This window comes from Pleuronectes platessa, chromosome 7 (genome assembly GCF_947347685.1).
Source record: "Pleuronectes platessa chromosome 7, fPlePla1.1, whole genome shotgun sequence".
Classification (NCBI taxonomy): domain Eukaryota; kingdom Metazoa; phylum Chordata; class Actinopteri; order Pleuronectiformes; family Pleuronectidae; genus Pleuronectes; species Pleuronectes platessa.
Window position 1 is genome coordinate 19,691,243 of NC_070632.1, and position 12,811 is coordinate 19,704,053.

The 12,811-nt window shown below is 40.1% G+C and overlaps 23 non-coding genes across 23 annotated transcripts; all 23 read left to right on the top strand.

Moving 5' to 3' along the window:
• The first annotated feature begins 20 nt into the window (after positions 1-20).
• Positions 21-160, top strand: LOC128445237 (U4 spliceosomal RNA). Its single transcript, XR_008339323.1, has one exon. It is a non-coding gene; the product is annotated as a U4 spliceosomal RNA (small nuclear RNA).
• A 408-nt stretch (positions 161-568) lies between these two features.
• LOC128445271 (U4 spliceosomal RNA) lies at positions 569-708 on the top strand. The gene has a single exon (XR_008339355.1). It is a non-coding gene; the product is annotated as a U4 spliceosomal RNA (small nuclear RNA).
• A 396-nt stretch (positions 709-1,104) lies between these two features.
• On the top strand, positions 1,105-1,244 carry LOC128445239 (U4 spliceosomal RNA). The gene has a single exon (XR_008339325.1). It is a non-coding gene; the product is annotated as a U4 spliceosomal RNA (small nuclear RNA).
• A 408-nt stretch (positions 1,245-1,652) lies between these two features.
• LOC128445185 (U4 spliceosomal RNA) lies at positions 1,653-1,792 on the top strand. The gene has a single exon (XR_008339274.1). It is a non-coding gene; the product is annotated as a U4 spliceosomal RNA (small nuclear RNA).
• A 408-nt stretch (positions 1,793-2,200) lies between these two features.
• Positions 2,201-2,340, top strand: LOC128445186 (U4 spliceosomal RNA). Its single transcript, XR_008339275.1, has one exon. It is a non-coding gene; the product is annotated as a U4 spliceosomal RNA (small nuclear RNA).
• Positions 2,341-2,742: 402 nt separating this feature from the next.
• On the top strand, positions 2,743-2,882 carry LOC128445187 (U4 spliceosomal RNA). The gene has a single exon (XR_008339276.1). It is a non-coding gene; the product is annotated as a U4 spliceosomal RNA (small nuclear RNA).
• Positions 2,883-3,290: 408 nt separating this feature from the next.
• Positions 3,291-3,430, top strand: LOC128445241 (U4 spliceosomal RNA). The gene has a single exon (XR_008339326.1). It is a non-coding gene; the product is annotated as a U4 spliceosomal RNA (small nuclear RNA).
• A 408-nt stretch (positions 3,431-3,838) lies between these two features.
• Positions 3,839-3,978, top strand: LOC128445272 (U4 spliceosomal RNA). The gene has a single exon (XR_008339356.1). It is a non-coding gene; the product is annotated as a U4 spliceosomal RNA (small nuclear RNA).
• Positions 3,979-4,374: 396 nt separating this feature from the next.
• Positions 4,375-4,514, top strand: LOC128445242 (U4 spliceosomal RNA). Its single transcript, XR_008339327.1, has one exon. It is a non-coding gene; the product is annotated as a U4 spliceosomal RNA (small nuclear RNA).
• A 408-nt stretch (positions 4,515-4,922) lies between these two features.
• LOC128445188 (U4 spliceosomal RNA) lies at positions 4,923-5,062 on the top strand. Its single transcript, XR_008339277.1, has one exon. It is a non-coding gene; the product is annotated as a U4 spliceosomal RNA (small nuclear RNA).
• A 408-nt stretch (positions 5,063-5,470) lies between these two features.
• Positions 5,471-5,610, top strand: LOC128445189 (U4 spliceosomal RNA). Its single transcript, XR_008339278.1, has one exon. It is a non-coding gene; the product is annotated as a U4 spliceosomal RNA (small nuclear RNA).
• Positions 5,611-6,012: 402 nt separating this feature from the next.
• LOC128445190 (U4 spliceosomal RNA) lies at positions 6,013-6,152 on the top strand. Its single transcript, XR_008339279.1, has one exon. It is a non-coding gene; the product is annotated as a U4 spliceosomal RNA (small nuclear RNA).
• A 408-nt stretch (positions 6,153-6,560) lies between these two features.
• LOC128445243 (U4 spliceosomal RNA) lies at positions 6,561-6,700 on the top strand. The gene has a single exon (XR_008339328.1). It is a non-coding gene; the product is annotated as a U4 spliceosomal RNA (small nuclear RNA).
• Positions 6,701-7,108: 408 nt separating this feature from the next.
• On the top strand, positions 7,109-7,248 carry LOC128445193 (U4 spliceosomal RNA). Its single transcript, XR_008339281.1, has one exon. It is a non-coding gene; the product is annotated as a U4 spliceosomal RNA (small nuclear RNA).
• A 408-nt stretch (positions 7,249-7,656) lies between these two features.
• Positions 7,657-7,796, top strand: LOC128445274 (U4 spliceosomal RNA). The gene has a single exon (XR_008339358.1). It is a non-coding gene; the product is annotated as a U4 spliceosomal RNA (small nuclear RNA).
• A 408-nt stretch (positions 7,797-8,204) lies between these two features.
• LOC128445194 (U4 spliceosomal RNA) lies at positions 8,205-8,344 on the top strand. The gene has a single exon (XR_008339282.1). It is a non-coding gene; the product is annotated as a U4 spliceosomal RNA (small nuclear RNA).
• A 408-nt stretch (positions 8,345-8,752) lies between these two features.
• LOC128445244 (U4 spliceosomal RNA) lies at positions 8,753-8,892 on the top strand. Its single transcript, XR_008339329.1, has one exon. It is a non-coding gene; the product is annotated as a U4 spliceosomal RNA (small nuclear RNA).
• A 408-nt stretch (positions 8,893-9,300) lies between these two features.
• Positions 9,301-9,440, top strand: LOC128445277 (U4 spliceosomal RNA). The gene has a single exon (XR_008339361.1). It is a non-coding gene; the product is annotated as a U4 spliceosomal RNA (small nuclear RNA).
• A 408-nt stretch (positions 9,441-9,848) lies between these two features.
• LOC128445246 (U4 spliceosomal RNA) lies at positions 9,849-9,988 on the top strand. The gene has a single exon (XR_008339331.1). It is a non-coding gene; the product is annotated as a U4 spliceosomal RNA (small nuclear RNA).
• A 408-nt stretch (positions 9,989-10,396) lies between these two features.
• LOC128445245 (U4 spliceosomal RNA) lies at positions 10,397-10,536 on the top strand. Its single transcript, XR_008339330.1, has one exon. It is a non-coding gene; the product is annotated as a U4 spliceosomal RNA (small nuclear RNA).
• Positions 10,537-10,944: 408 nt separating this feature from the next.
• LOC128445278 (U4 spliceosomal RNA) lies at positions 10,945-11,084 on the top strand. Its single transcript, XR_008339362.1, has one exon. It is a non-coding gene; the product is annotated as a U4 spliceosomal RNA (small nuclear RNA).
• Positions 11,085-11,492: 408 nt separating this feature from the next.
• LOC128445309 (U4 spliceosomal RNA) lies at positions 11,493-11,632 on the top strand. The gene has a single exon (XR_008339393.1). It is a non-coding gene; the product is annotated as a U4 spliceosomal RNA (small nuclear RNA).
• A 402-nt stretch (positions 11,633-12,034) lies between these two features.
• On the top strand, positions 12,035-12,174 carry LOC128445306 (U4 spliceosomal RNA). Its single transcript, XR_008339390.1, has one exon. It is a non-coding gene; the product is annotated as a U4 spliceosomal RNA (small nuclear RNA).
• The last annotated feature ends 637 nt before the right edge of the window (positions 12,175-12,811 follow it).

Consider the following 12,811-nt stretch of genomic DNA (forward strand, 5'->3'; position numbering starts at 1 on the left):
CTCTGCAAATCAGCCTCTTTATCCCTTCGCAGTGGCAGTATCGTAGCCTATGAGGTCAAACCGAGGCGTGATTATTGCTAGTTGAAAACTTTAACCAATTCCCGCCTTGACGACCTGAAATATAGTCGGCAATGGCAATTTTTGTTGGTCTCTCTAGAGGCTTAAGATTGTGTGAATAATACAACTGATGAACCAACTTGTTGGGTTATGCAGTGTGACCACAAGTGAATCTCTTAACAATTCCATACTAAAGTACATACGACAAATTACTTTCCGCTGTTGTCCAAAGCAGAGTCACTGGGGCGACATTGAAATAATTAGCCCCACCTACCGAACTAAGTACAATCACTTAAAGTATTAAACATCATCTGTTTATCCCACTTAAACATCTATTTTTTCCTATCTCAGTTAAATTGACCTGACTATTAGTGAGCAAACACGACGAGTAACAGTATAACCACCTCAACATAACTGGTTTCACTTACTTTGGGGTCCAATATGCACTGACAAACCCTAGCAAAGGGTTGTGCAGATGTTTTATACCATCCCTCTGCAAATCAGCCTCTTTATCCCTTCGCAGTGGCAGTATCGTAGCCTATGAGGTCAAACCGAGGCGTGATTATTGCTAGTTGAAAACTTTAACCAATTCCCGCCTTGACGACCTGAAATACAGTCGGCAATGGCAATTTTTGTTGGTCTCTCTAGAGGCTTAAGAGTGTGTGAATAATACAACTGATTAACCAACTTGTTGGGTTATGCTGTGTGACCGAATCTCTTAACAATACAATACTAAAGTACATACGACAAATTACTTTCCGCTGTTGTCCAAAGCAGAGTCACTGGGGCGACATTGAAATAATTAGTCCCACCTACCGAACTAAGTACAATCACTTAAAGTATTAAACATCATCTGTTTATCCCACTTAAACATCTATTTTTTCCTATCTCAGTTAAATTGACCTGACTATTAGTGAGCAAACACGACGAGTATAACCACCTCAACATAACTGGTTTCACTTACTTTGGGGTCCAATATGCACTGACAAACCCTAGCACAGGGTTGTGCAGATGTTTTATACCATCCCTCTGCAAATCAGCCTCTTTATCCCTTCGCAGTGGCAGTATCGTAGCCTATGAGGTCAAACCGAGGCGTGATTATTGCTAGTTGAAAACTTTAACCAATTCCCGCCTTGACGACCTGAAATATAGTCGGCAATGGCAATTTTTGTTGGTCTCTCTAGAGGCTTAAGATTGTGTGAATAATACAACTGATGAACCAACTTGTTGGGTTATGCAGTGTGACCACAAGTGAATCTCTTAACAATTCCATACTAAAGTACATACGACAAATTACTTTCCGCTGTTGTCCAAAGCAGAGTCACTGGGGCGACATTGAAATAATTAGCCCCACCTACCGAACTAAGTACAATCACTTAAAGTATTAAACATCATCTGTTTATCCCACTTAAACATCTATTTTTTCCTATCTCAGTTAAATTGACCTGACTATTAGTGAGCAAACACGACGAGTAACAGTATAACCACCTCAACATAACTGGTTTCACTTACTTTGGGGTCCAATATGCACTGACAAACCCTAGCACAGGGTTGTGCAGATGTTTTATACCATCCCTCTGCAAATCAGCCTCTTTATCCCTTCGCAGTGGCAGTATCGTAGCCTATGAGGTCAAACCGAGGCGTGATTATTGCTAGTTGAAAACTTTAACCAATTCCCGCCTTGACGACCTGAAATATAGTCGGCAATGGCAATTTTTGTTGGTCTCTATAGAGGCTTAAGATTGTGTGAATAATACAACTGATGAACCAACTTGTTGGGTTATGCAGTATGACCACAAGTGAATCTCTTAACAATTACATACTAAAGTACATACGACAAATTACTTTCCGCTGTTGTCCAAAGCAGAGTCACTGGGGCGACATTGAAATAATTAGCCCCACCTACCGAACTAAGTACAATCACTTAAAGTATTAAACATCATCTGTTTATCCCACTTAAACATCTATTTTTTTCTATCTCAGTTAAATTGACCTGACTATTAGTGAGCAAACACGACGAGTAACAGTATAACCACCTCAACATAACTGGTTTCACTTACTTTGGGGTCCAATATGCACTGACAAACCCTAGCACAGGGTTGTGCAGATGTTTTATACCATCCCTCTGCAAATCAGCCTCTTTATCCCTTCGCAGTGGCAGTATCGTAGCCTATGAGGTCAAACCGAGGCGTGATTATTGCTAGTTGAAAACTTTAACCAATTCCCGCCTTGACGACCTGAAATATAGTCGGCAATGGCAATTTTTGTTGGTCTCTATAGAGGCTTAAGAGTGTGTGAATAATACAACTGATGAACCAACTTGTTGGGTTATGCTGTGTGACCGAATCTCTTAACAATACAATACTAAAGTACATACGACAAATTACTTTCCGCTGTTGTCCAAAGCAGAGTCACTGGGGCGACATTGAAATAATTAGCCCCACCTACCGAACTAAGTACAATCACTTAAAGTATTAAACATCATCTGTTTATCCCACTTAAACATCTATTTTTTTCTATCTCAGTTAAATTGACCTGACTATTAGTGAGCAAACACGACGAGTAACAGTATAACCACCTCAACATAACTGGTTTCACTTACTTTGGGGTCCAATATGCACTGACAAACCCTAGCACAGGGTTGTGCAGATGTTTTATACCATCCCTCTGCAAATCAGCCTCTTTATCCCTTCGCAGTGGCAGTATCGTAGCCTATGAGGTCAAACCGAGGCGTGATTATTGCTAGTTGAAAACTTTAACCAATTCCCGCCTTGACGACCTGAAATATAGTCGGCAATGGCAATTTTTGTTGGTCTCTATAGAGGCTTAAGATTGTGTGAATAATACAACTGATGAACCAACTTGTTGGGTTATGCAGTGTGACCACAAGAGAATCTCTTAACAATTCAATACTAAAGTACACATGCCAAATTACTTTCGAGTGTTGCCCAAACCATAGTCACTGGGGCGACATTGAAATAATTAGCCCCACCTACCGAACTAAGTACAATCACTTAAAATATTAAACATCATCTGTTTATCCCACTTAAACATCTATTTTTTTCTATCTCAGTTAAATTGACCTGACTATTAATGAGCAAACACGACGAGTAACAGTATAACCACCTCAACATAACTGGTTTCACTTACTTTGGGGTCCAATATGCACTGACAAACCCTAGCAAAGGGTTGTGCAGATGTTTTATACCATCCCTCTGCAAATCAGCCTCTTTATCCCTTCGCAGTGGCAGTATCGTAGCCTATGAGGTCAAACCGAGGCGTGATTATTGCTAGTTGAAAACTTTAACCAATTCCCGCCTTGACGACCTGAAATATAGTCGGCAATGGCAATTTTTGTTGGTCTCTCTAGAGGCTTAAGATTGTGTGAATAATACAACTGATGAACCAACTTGTTGGGTTATGCAGTGTGACCACAAGTGAATCTCTTAACAATTCCATACTAAAGTACATACGACAAATTACTTTCCGCTGTTGTCCAAAGCAGAGTCACTGGGGCGACATTGAAATAATTAGCCCCACCTACCGAACTAAGTACAATCACTTAAAGTATTAAACATCATCTGTTTATCCCACTTAAACATCTATTTTTTCCTATCTCAGTTAAATTGACCTGACTATTAGTGAGCAAACACGACGAGTAACAGTATAACCACCTCAACATAACTGGTTTCACTTACTTTGGGGTCCAATATGCACTGACAAACCCTAGCAAAGGGTTGTGCAGATGTTTTATACCATCCCTCTGCAAATCAGCCTCTTTATCCCTTCGCAGTGGCAGTATCGTAGCCTATGAGGTCAAACCGAGGCGTGATTATTGCTAGTTGAAAACTTTAACCAATTCCCGCCTTGACGACCTGAAATACAGTCGGCAATGGCAATTTTTGTTGGTCTCTCTAGAGGCTTAAGAGTGTGTGAATAATACAACTGATTAACCAACTTGTTGGGTTATGCTGTGTGACCGAATCTCTTAACAATACAATACTAAAGTACATACGACAAATTACTTTCCGCTGTTGTCCAAAGCAGAGTCACTGGGGCGACATTGAAATAATTAGTCCCACCTACCGAACTAAGTACAATCACTTAAAGTATTAAACATCATCTGTTTATCCCACTTAAACATCTATTTTTTCCTATCTCAGTTAAATTGACCTGACTATTAGTGAGCAAACACGACGAGTATAACCACCTCAACATAACTGGTTTCACTTACTTTGGGGTCCAATATGCACTGACAAACCCTAGCACAGGGTTGTGCAGATGTTTTATACCATCCCTCTGCAAATCAGCCTCTTTATCCCTTCGCAGTGGCAGTATCGTAGCCTATGAGGTCAAACCGAGGCGTGATTATTGCTAGTTGAAAACTTTAACCAATTCCCGCCTTGACGACCTGAAATATAGTCGGCAATGGCAATTTTTGTTGGTCTCTCTAGAGGCTTAAGATTGTGTGAATAATACAACTGATGAACCAACTTGTTGGGTTATGCAGTGTGACCACAAGTGAATCTCTTAACAATTCCATACTAAAGTACATACGACAAATTACTTTCCGCTGTTGTCCAAAGCAGAGTCACTGGGGCGACATTGAAATAATTAGCCCCACCTACCGAACTAAGTACAATCACTTAAAGTATTAAACATCATCTGTTTATCCCACTTAAACATCTATTTTTTCCTATCTCAGTTAAATTGACCTGACTATTAGTGAGCAAACACGACGAGTAACAGTATAACCACCTCAACATAACTGGTTTCACTTACTTTGGGGTCCAATATGCACTGACAAACCCTAGCACAGGGTTGTGCAGATGTTTTATACCATCCCTCTGCAAATCAGCCTCTTTATCCCTTCGCAGTGGCAGTATCGTAGCCTATGAGGTCAAACCGAGGCGTGATTATTGCTAGTTGAAAACTTTAACCAATTCCCGCCTTGACGACCTGAAATATAGTCGGCAATGGCAATTTTTGTTGGTCTCTATAGAGGCTTAAGATTGTGTGAATAATACAACTGATGAACCAACTTGTTGGGTTATGCAGTATGACCACAAGTGAATCTCTTAACAATTACATACTAAAGTACATACGACAAATTACTTTCCGCTGTTGTCCAAAGCAGAGTCACTGGGGCGACATTGAAATAATTAGCCCCACCTACCGAACTAAGTACAATCACTTAAAGTATTAAACATCATCTGTTTATCCCACTTAAACATCTATTTTTTTCTATCTCAGTTAAATTGACCTGACTATTAGTGAGCAAACACGACGAGTAACAGTATAACCACCTCAACATAACTGGTTTCACTTACTTTGGGGTCCAATATGCACTGACAAACCCTAGCACAGGGTTGTGCAGATGTTTTATACCATCCCTCTGCAAATCAGCCTCTTTATCCCTTCGCAGTGGCAGTATCGTAGCCTATGAGGTCAAACCGAGGCGTGATTATTGCTAGTTGAAAACTTTAACCAATTCCCGCCTTGACGACCTGAAATATAGTCGGCAATGGCAATTTTTGTTGGTCTCTATAGAGGCTTAAGAGTGTGTGAATAATACAACTGATGAACCAACTTGTTGGGTTATGCTGTGTGACCGAATCTCTTAACAATACAATACTAAAGTACATACGACAAATTACTTTCCGCTGTTGTCCAAAGCAGAGTCACTGGGGCGACATTGAAATAATTAGCCCCACCTACCGAACTAAGTACAATCACTTAAAGTATTAAACATCATCTGTTTATCCCACTTAAACATCTATTTTTTTCTATCTCAGTTAAATTGACCTGACTATTAGTGAGCAAACACGACGAGTAACAGTATAACCACCTCAACATAACTGGTTTCACTTACTTTGGGGTCCAATATGCACTGACAAACCCTAGCACAGGGTTGTGCAGATGTTTTATACCATCCCTCTGCAAATCAGCCTCTTTATCCCTTCGCAGTGGCAGTATCGTAGCCTATGAGGTCAAACCGAGGCGTGATTATTGCTAGTTGAAAACTTTAACCAATTCCCGCCTTGACGACCTGAAATATAGTCGGCAATGGCAATTTTTGTTGGTCTCTATAGAGGCTTAAGATTCTGTGAATAATACAACTGATGAACCAACTTGTTGGGTTATGCAGTGTGACCACAAGAGAATCTCTTAACAATTCAATACTAAAGTACACATGCCAAATTACTTTCGAGTGTTGCCCAAACCATAGTCACTGGGTCGACATTGAAATAATTAGCCCCACCTACCGAACTAAGTACAATCACTTAAAATATTAAACATCATCTGTTTATCCCACTTAAACATCTGTTTTTTTCTATCTCAGTTAAATTGACCTGACTATTAATGAGCAAACACGACGAGTAACAGTATAACCACCTCAACATAACTGGTTTCACTTACTTTGGGGTCCAATATGCACTGACAAACCCTAGCAAAGGGTTGTGCAGATGTTTTATACCATCCCTCTGCAAATCAGCCTCTTTATCCCTTCGCAGTGGCAGTATCGTAGCCTATGAGGTCAAACCGAGGCGTGATTATTGCTAGTTGAAAACTTTAACCAATTCCCGCCTTGACGACCTGAAATATAGTCGGCAATGGCAATTTTTGTTGGTCTCTCTAGAGGCTTAAGATTGTGTGAATAATACAACTGATGAACCAACTTGTTGGGTTATGCAGTGTGACCACAAGTGAATCTCTTAACAATTCCATACTAAAGTACATACGACAAATTACTTTCCGCTGTTGTCCAAAGCAGAGTCACTGGGGCGACATTGAAATAATTAGCCCCACCTACCGAACTAAGTACAATCACTTAAAGTATTAAACATCATCTGTTTATCCCACTTAAACATCTATTTTTTCCTATCTCAGTTAAATTGACCTGACTATTAGTGAGCAAACACGACGAGTAACAGTATAACCACCTCAACATAACTGGTTTCACTTACTTTGGGGTCCAATATGCACTGACAAACCCTAGCACAGGGTTGTGCAGATGTTTTATACCATCCCTCTGCAAATCAGCCTCTTTATCCCTTCGCAGTGGCAGTATCGTAGCCTATGAGGTCAAACCGAGGCGTGATTATTGCTAGTTGAAAACTTTAACCAATTCCCGCCTTGACGACCTGAAATATAGTCGGCAATGGCAATTTTTGTTGGTCTCTATAGAGGCTTAAGATTGTGTGAATAATACAACTGATGAACCAACTTGTTGGGTTATGCAGTATGACCACAAGAGAATCTCTTAACAATTCAATACTAAAGTACACATGCCAAATTACTTTCGAGTGTTGCCCAAACCATAGTCACTGGGGCGACATTGAAATAATTAGCCCCACCTACCGAACTAAGTACAATCACTTAAAATATTAAACATCATCTGTTTATCCCACTTAAACATCTATTTTTTTCTATCTCAGTTAAATTGACCTGACTATTAATGAGCAAACACGACGAGTAACAGTATAACCACCTCAACATAACTGGTTTCACTTACTTTGGGGTCCAATATGCACTGACAAACCCTAGCACAGGGTTGTGCAGATGTTTTATACCATCCCTCTGCAAATCAGCCTCTTTATCCCTTCGCAGTGGCAGTATCGTAGCCTATGAGGTCAAACCGAGGCGTGATTATTGCTAGTTGAAAACTTTAACCAATTCCCGCCTTGACGACCTGAAATACAGTCGGCAATGGCAATTTTTGTTGGTCTCTCTAGAGGCTTAAGATTGTGTGAATAATACAACTGATGAACCAACTTGTTGGGTTATGCTGTGTGACCACCAGTGAATCTCTTAACAATACAATACTAAAGTACATACGACAAATTACTTTCCGCTCTTGTCCAAAGCAGAGTCACTGGGGCGACATTGAAATAATTAGCCCCACCTACCGAACTAAGTACAATCACTTAAAGTATTAAACATCATCTGTTTATCCCACTTAAACATCTATTTTTTTCTATCTCAGTTAAATTGACCTGACTATTAGTGAGCAAACACGACGAGTAACAGTTCAACCACCTCAACATAACTGGTTTCACTTACTTTGGGGTCCAATATGCACTGACAAACCCTAGCACAGGGTTGTGCAGATGTTTTATACCATCCCTCTGCAAATCAGCCTCTTTATCCCTTCGCAGTGGCAGTATCGTAGCCTATGAGGTCAAACCGAGGCGTGATTATTGCTAGTTGAAAACTTTAACCAATTCCCGCCTTGACGACCTGAAATATAGTCGGCAATGGCAATTTTTGTTGGTCTCTATAGAGGCTTAAGATTGTGTGAATAATACAAATGATGAACCAACTTGTTGGGTTATGCAGTGTGACCACAAGAGAATCTCTTAACAATTCAATACTAAAGTACACATGCCAAATTACTTTCGAGTGTTGCCCAAACCATAGTCACTGGGGCGACATTGAAATAATTAGCCCCACCTACCGAACTAAGTACAATCACTTAAAATATTAAACATCATCTGTTTATCCCACTTAAACATCTATTTTTTTCTATCTCAGTTAAATTGACCTGACTATTAATGAGCAAACACGACGAGTAACAGTATAACCACCTCAACATAACTGGTTTCACTTACTTTGGGGTCCAATATGCACTGACAAACCCTAGCAAAGGGTTGTGCAGATGTTTTATACCATCCCTCTGCAAATCAGCCTCTTTATCCCTTCGCAGTGGCAGTATCGTAGCCTATGAGGTCAAACCGAGGCGTGATTATTGCTAGTTGAAAACTTTAACCAATTCCCGCCTTGACGACCTGAAATATAGTCGGCAATGGCAATTTTTGTTGGTCTCTCTAGAGGCTTAAGATTGTGTGAATAATACAACTGATGAACCAACTTGTTGGGTTATGCAGTGTGACCACAAGTGAATCTCTTAACAATTCCATACTAAAGTACATACGACAAATTACTTTCCGCTGTTGTCCAAAGCAGAGTCACTGGGGCGACATTGAAATAATTAGCCCCACCTACCGAACTAAGTACAATCACTTAAAGTATTAAACATCATCTGTTTATCCCACTTAAACATCTATTTTTTTCTATCTCAGTTAAATTGACCTGACTATTAGTGAGCAAACACGACGAGTAACAGTATAACCACCTCAACATAACTGGTTTCACTTACTTTGGGGTCCAATATGCACTGACAAACCCTAGCACAGGGTTGTGCAGATGTTTTATACCATCCCTCTGCAAATCAGCCTCTTTATCCCTTCGCAGTGGCAGTATCGTAGCCTATGAGGTGAATCCGAGGCGTGATTATTGCTAGTTGAAAACTTTAACCAATTCCCGCCTTGACGACCTGAAATATAGTCGGCAATGGCAATTTTTGTTGGTCTCTCTAGAGGCTTAAGATTGTGTGAATAATACAACTGATGAACCAACTTGTTGGGTTATGCAGTGTGACCACAAGTGAATCTCTTAACAATTACATACTAAAGTACATACGACAAATTACTTTCCGCTCTTGTCCAAAGCAGAGTCACTGGGGCGACATTGAAATAATTAGCCCCACCTACCGAACTAAGTACAATCACTTAAAGTATTAAACATCATCTGTTTATCCCACTTACACATCTATTTTTTTCTATCTCAGTTAAATTGACCTGACTATTAGTGAGCAAACACGACGAGTAACAGTATAACCACCTCAACATAACTGGTTTCACTTACTTTGGGGTCCAATATGCACTGACAAACCCTAGCACAGGGTTGTGCAGATGTTTTATACCATCCCTCTGCAAATCAGCCTCTTTATCCCTTCGCAGTGGCAGTATCGTAGCCTATGAGGTCAAACCGAGGCGTGATTATTGCTAGTTGAAAACTTTAACCAATTCCCGCCTTGACGACCTGAAATACAGTCGGCAATGGCAATTTTTGTTGGTCTCTATAGAGGCTTAAGATTGTGTGAATAATACAACTGATGAACCAACTTGTTGGGTTATGCAGTGTGACCACAAGAGAATCTCTTAACAATTCAATACTAAAGTACACATGCCAAATTACTTTCGAGTGTTGCCCAAACCATAGTCACTGGGGCGACATTGAAATAATTAGCCCCACCTACCGAACTAAGTACAATCACTTAAAATATTAAACATCATCTGTTTATCCCACTTAAACATCTATTTTTTTCTATCTCAGTTAAATTGACCTGACTATTAATGAGCAAACACGACGAGTAACAGTATAACCACCTCAACATAACTGGTTTCACTTACTTTGGGGTCCAATATGCACTGACAAACCCTAGCAAAGGGTTGTGCAGATGTTTTATACCATCCCTCTGCAAATCAGCCTCTTTATCCCTTCGCAGTGGCAGTATCGTAGCCTATGAGGTCAAACCGAGGCGTGATTATTGCTAGTTGAAAACTTTAACCAATTCCCGCCTTGACGACCTGAAATATAGTCGGCAATGGCAATTTTTGTTGGTCTCTCTAGAGGCTTAAGATTGTGTGAATAATACAACTGATGAACCAACTTGTTGGGTTATGCAGTGTGACCACAAGTGAATCTCTTAACAATTCCATACTAAAGTACATACGACAAATTACTTTCCGCTGTTGTCCAAAGCAGAGTCACTGGGGCGACATTGAAATAATTAGCCCCACCTACCGAACTAAGTACAATCACTTAAAGTATTAAACATCATCTGTTTATCCCACTTAAACATCTATTTTTTTCTATCTCAGTTAAATTGACCTGACTATTAGTGAGCAAACACGACGAGTAACAGTATAACCACCTCAACATAACTGGTTTCACTTACTTTGGGGTCCAATATGCACTGACAAACCCTAGCACAGGGTTGTGCAGATGTTTTATACCATCCCTCTGCAAATCAGCCTCTTTATCCCTTCGCAGTGGCAGTATCGTAGCCTATGAGGTGAATCCGAGGCGTGATTATTGCTAGTTGAAAACTTTAACCAATTCCCGCCTTGACGACCTGAAATATAGTCGGCAATGGCAATTTTTGTTGGTCTCTCTAGAGGCTTAAGATTGTGTGAATAATACAACTGATGAACCAACTTGTTGGGTTATGCAGTGTGACCACAAGTGAATCTCTTAACAATTACATACTAAAGTACATACGACAAATTACTTTCCGCTCTTGTCCAAAGCAGAGTCACTGGGGCGACATTGAAATAATTAGCCTCACCTACCGAACTAAGTACAATCACTTAAAATATTAAACATCATCTGTTTATCCCACTTATACATCAATTTTTTTCTGTCTCAGTTAAATTGACCTGACTATTAATGAGTAAACACGACGAGTAACAGTATAACCACCTCAACATAACTGGTTTCACTTACTTTGGGGTCCAATATGCACTGACAAACCCTAGCACAGGGTTGTGCAGATGTTTTATACCATCCCTCTGCAAATCAGCCTCTTTATCCCTTCACAGTGGCAGTATCGTAGCCTATGAGGTCAAACCGAGGCGTGATTATTGCTAGTTGAAAACTTTAACCAATTCCCGCCTTGACGACCTGAAATATAGTCGGCAATGGCAATTTTTGTTGGTCTCTCTAGAGGCTTAAGATTGTGTGAATAATACAACTGATGAACCAAGTTGTTGGGTTATGCTGTGTGACCCAATCTCTTAACAATTCAATACTAAAGTACACGCGCCAAATTACTTTCGAATGTTGTCCAAACCATAGTCACTGGGGCGACATTGAAATAATTAGCCCCACCTACCGAACTAAGTACAATCACTTAAAGTATTAAACATCATCTGTTTATCCCACTTAAACATCTATTTTTTTCTATCTCAGTTAAATTGACCTGACTATTAGTGAGCAAACACGACGAGTAACAGTTCAACCACCTCAACATAACTGGTTTCACTTACTTTGGGGTCCAATATGCACTGACAAACCCTAGCACAGGGTTGTGCAGATGTTTTATACCATCCCTCTGCAAATCAGCCTCTTTATCCCTTCGCAGTGGCAGTATCGTAGCCTATGAGGTCAAACCGAGGCGTGATTATTGCTAGTTGAAAACTTTAACCCATTCCCGCCTTGGCGACCTGAAATATAGTCGGCAATGGCAATTTTTGTTGGTCTCTATAGAGGCTTAAGATTGTGTGAATAATACAACTGATGAACCAACTTGTTGGGTTATGCAGTGTGACCACAAGTGAATCTCTTAACAATTCAATACTAAAGTACACACGCCAAATTACTTTCGAGTGTTGTCCAAAGCAGAGTCACTGGGGCAACATTGAAATAATTAGCCTCACCTACCGAGCCAAGTACAATCACTTAAACTATTAAACATCATCTGTTTATCCCACTTAAACATCTATTTTTTTCTATCTCAGTTAAATTGACCTGACTATTAATGAGCAAACACGACGAGTAACAGTATAACCACCTTAACATAACTGGTTTCACTTACTTTGGGGTCCAATATGCACTGACAAACCATACCCCTTGATGACATATGTGGTGGCGATCAAAGCCTCGTGAGCCAGCCGCAATGGAGCTTCCCCCCCCCTCCCTCACATTTTGTGGACTTGGGACTTTATTGCGCTTTTGTTCCCAAAAAAAAGAAACCTCCTGTAACCCAGCACTGTGGAAAAGTTATTATTCAATAAAAATGTAAAAAATGTTTTCCTTATTTTTCGCATCAAATGTTGACCCTAGTGACACATGCACATTCACATCACAATCCTCTGCCCAATTTGTTTCCATTTTCCCTTTTGACCCC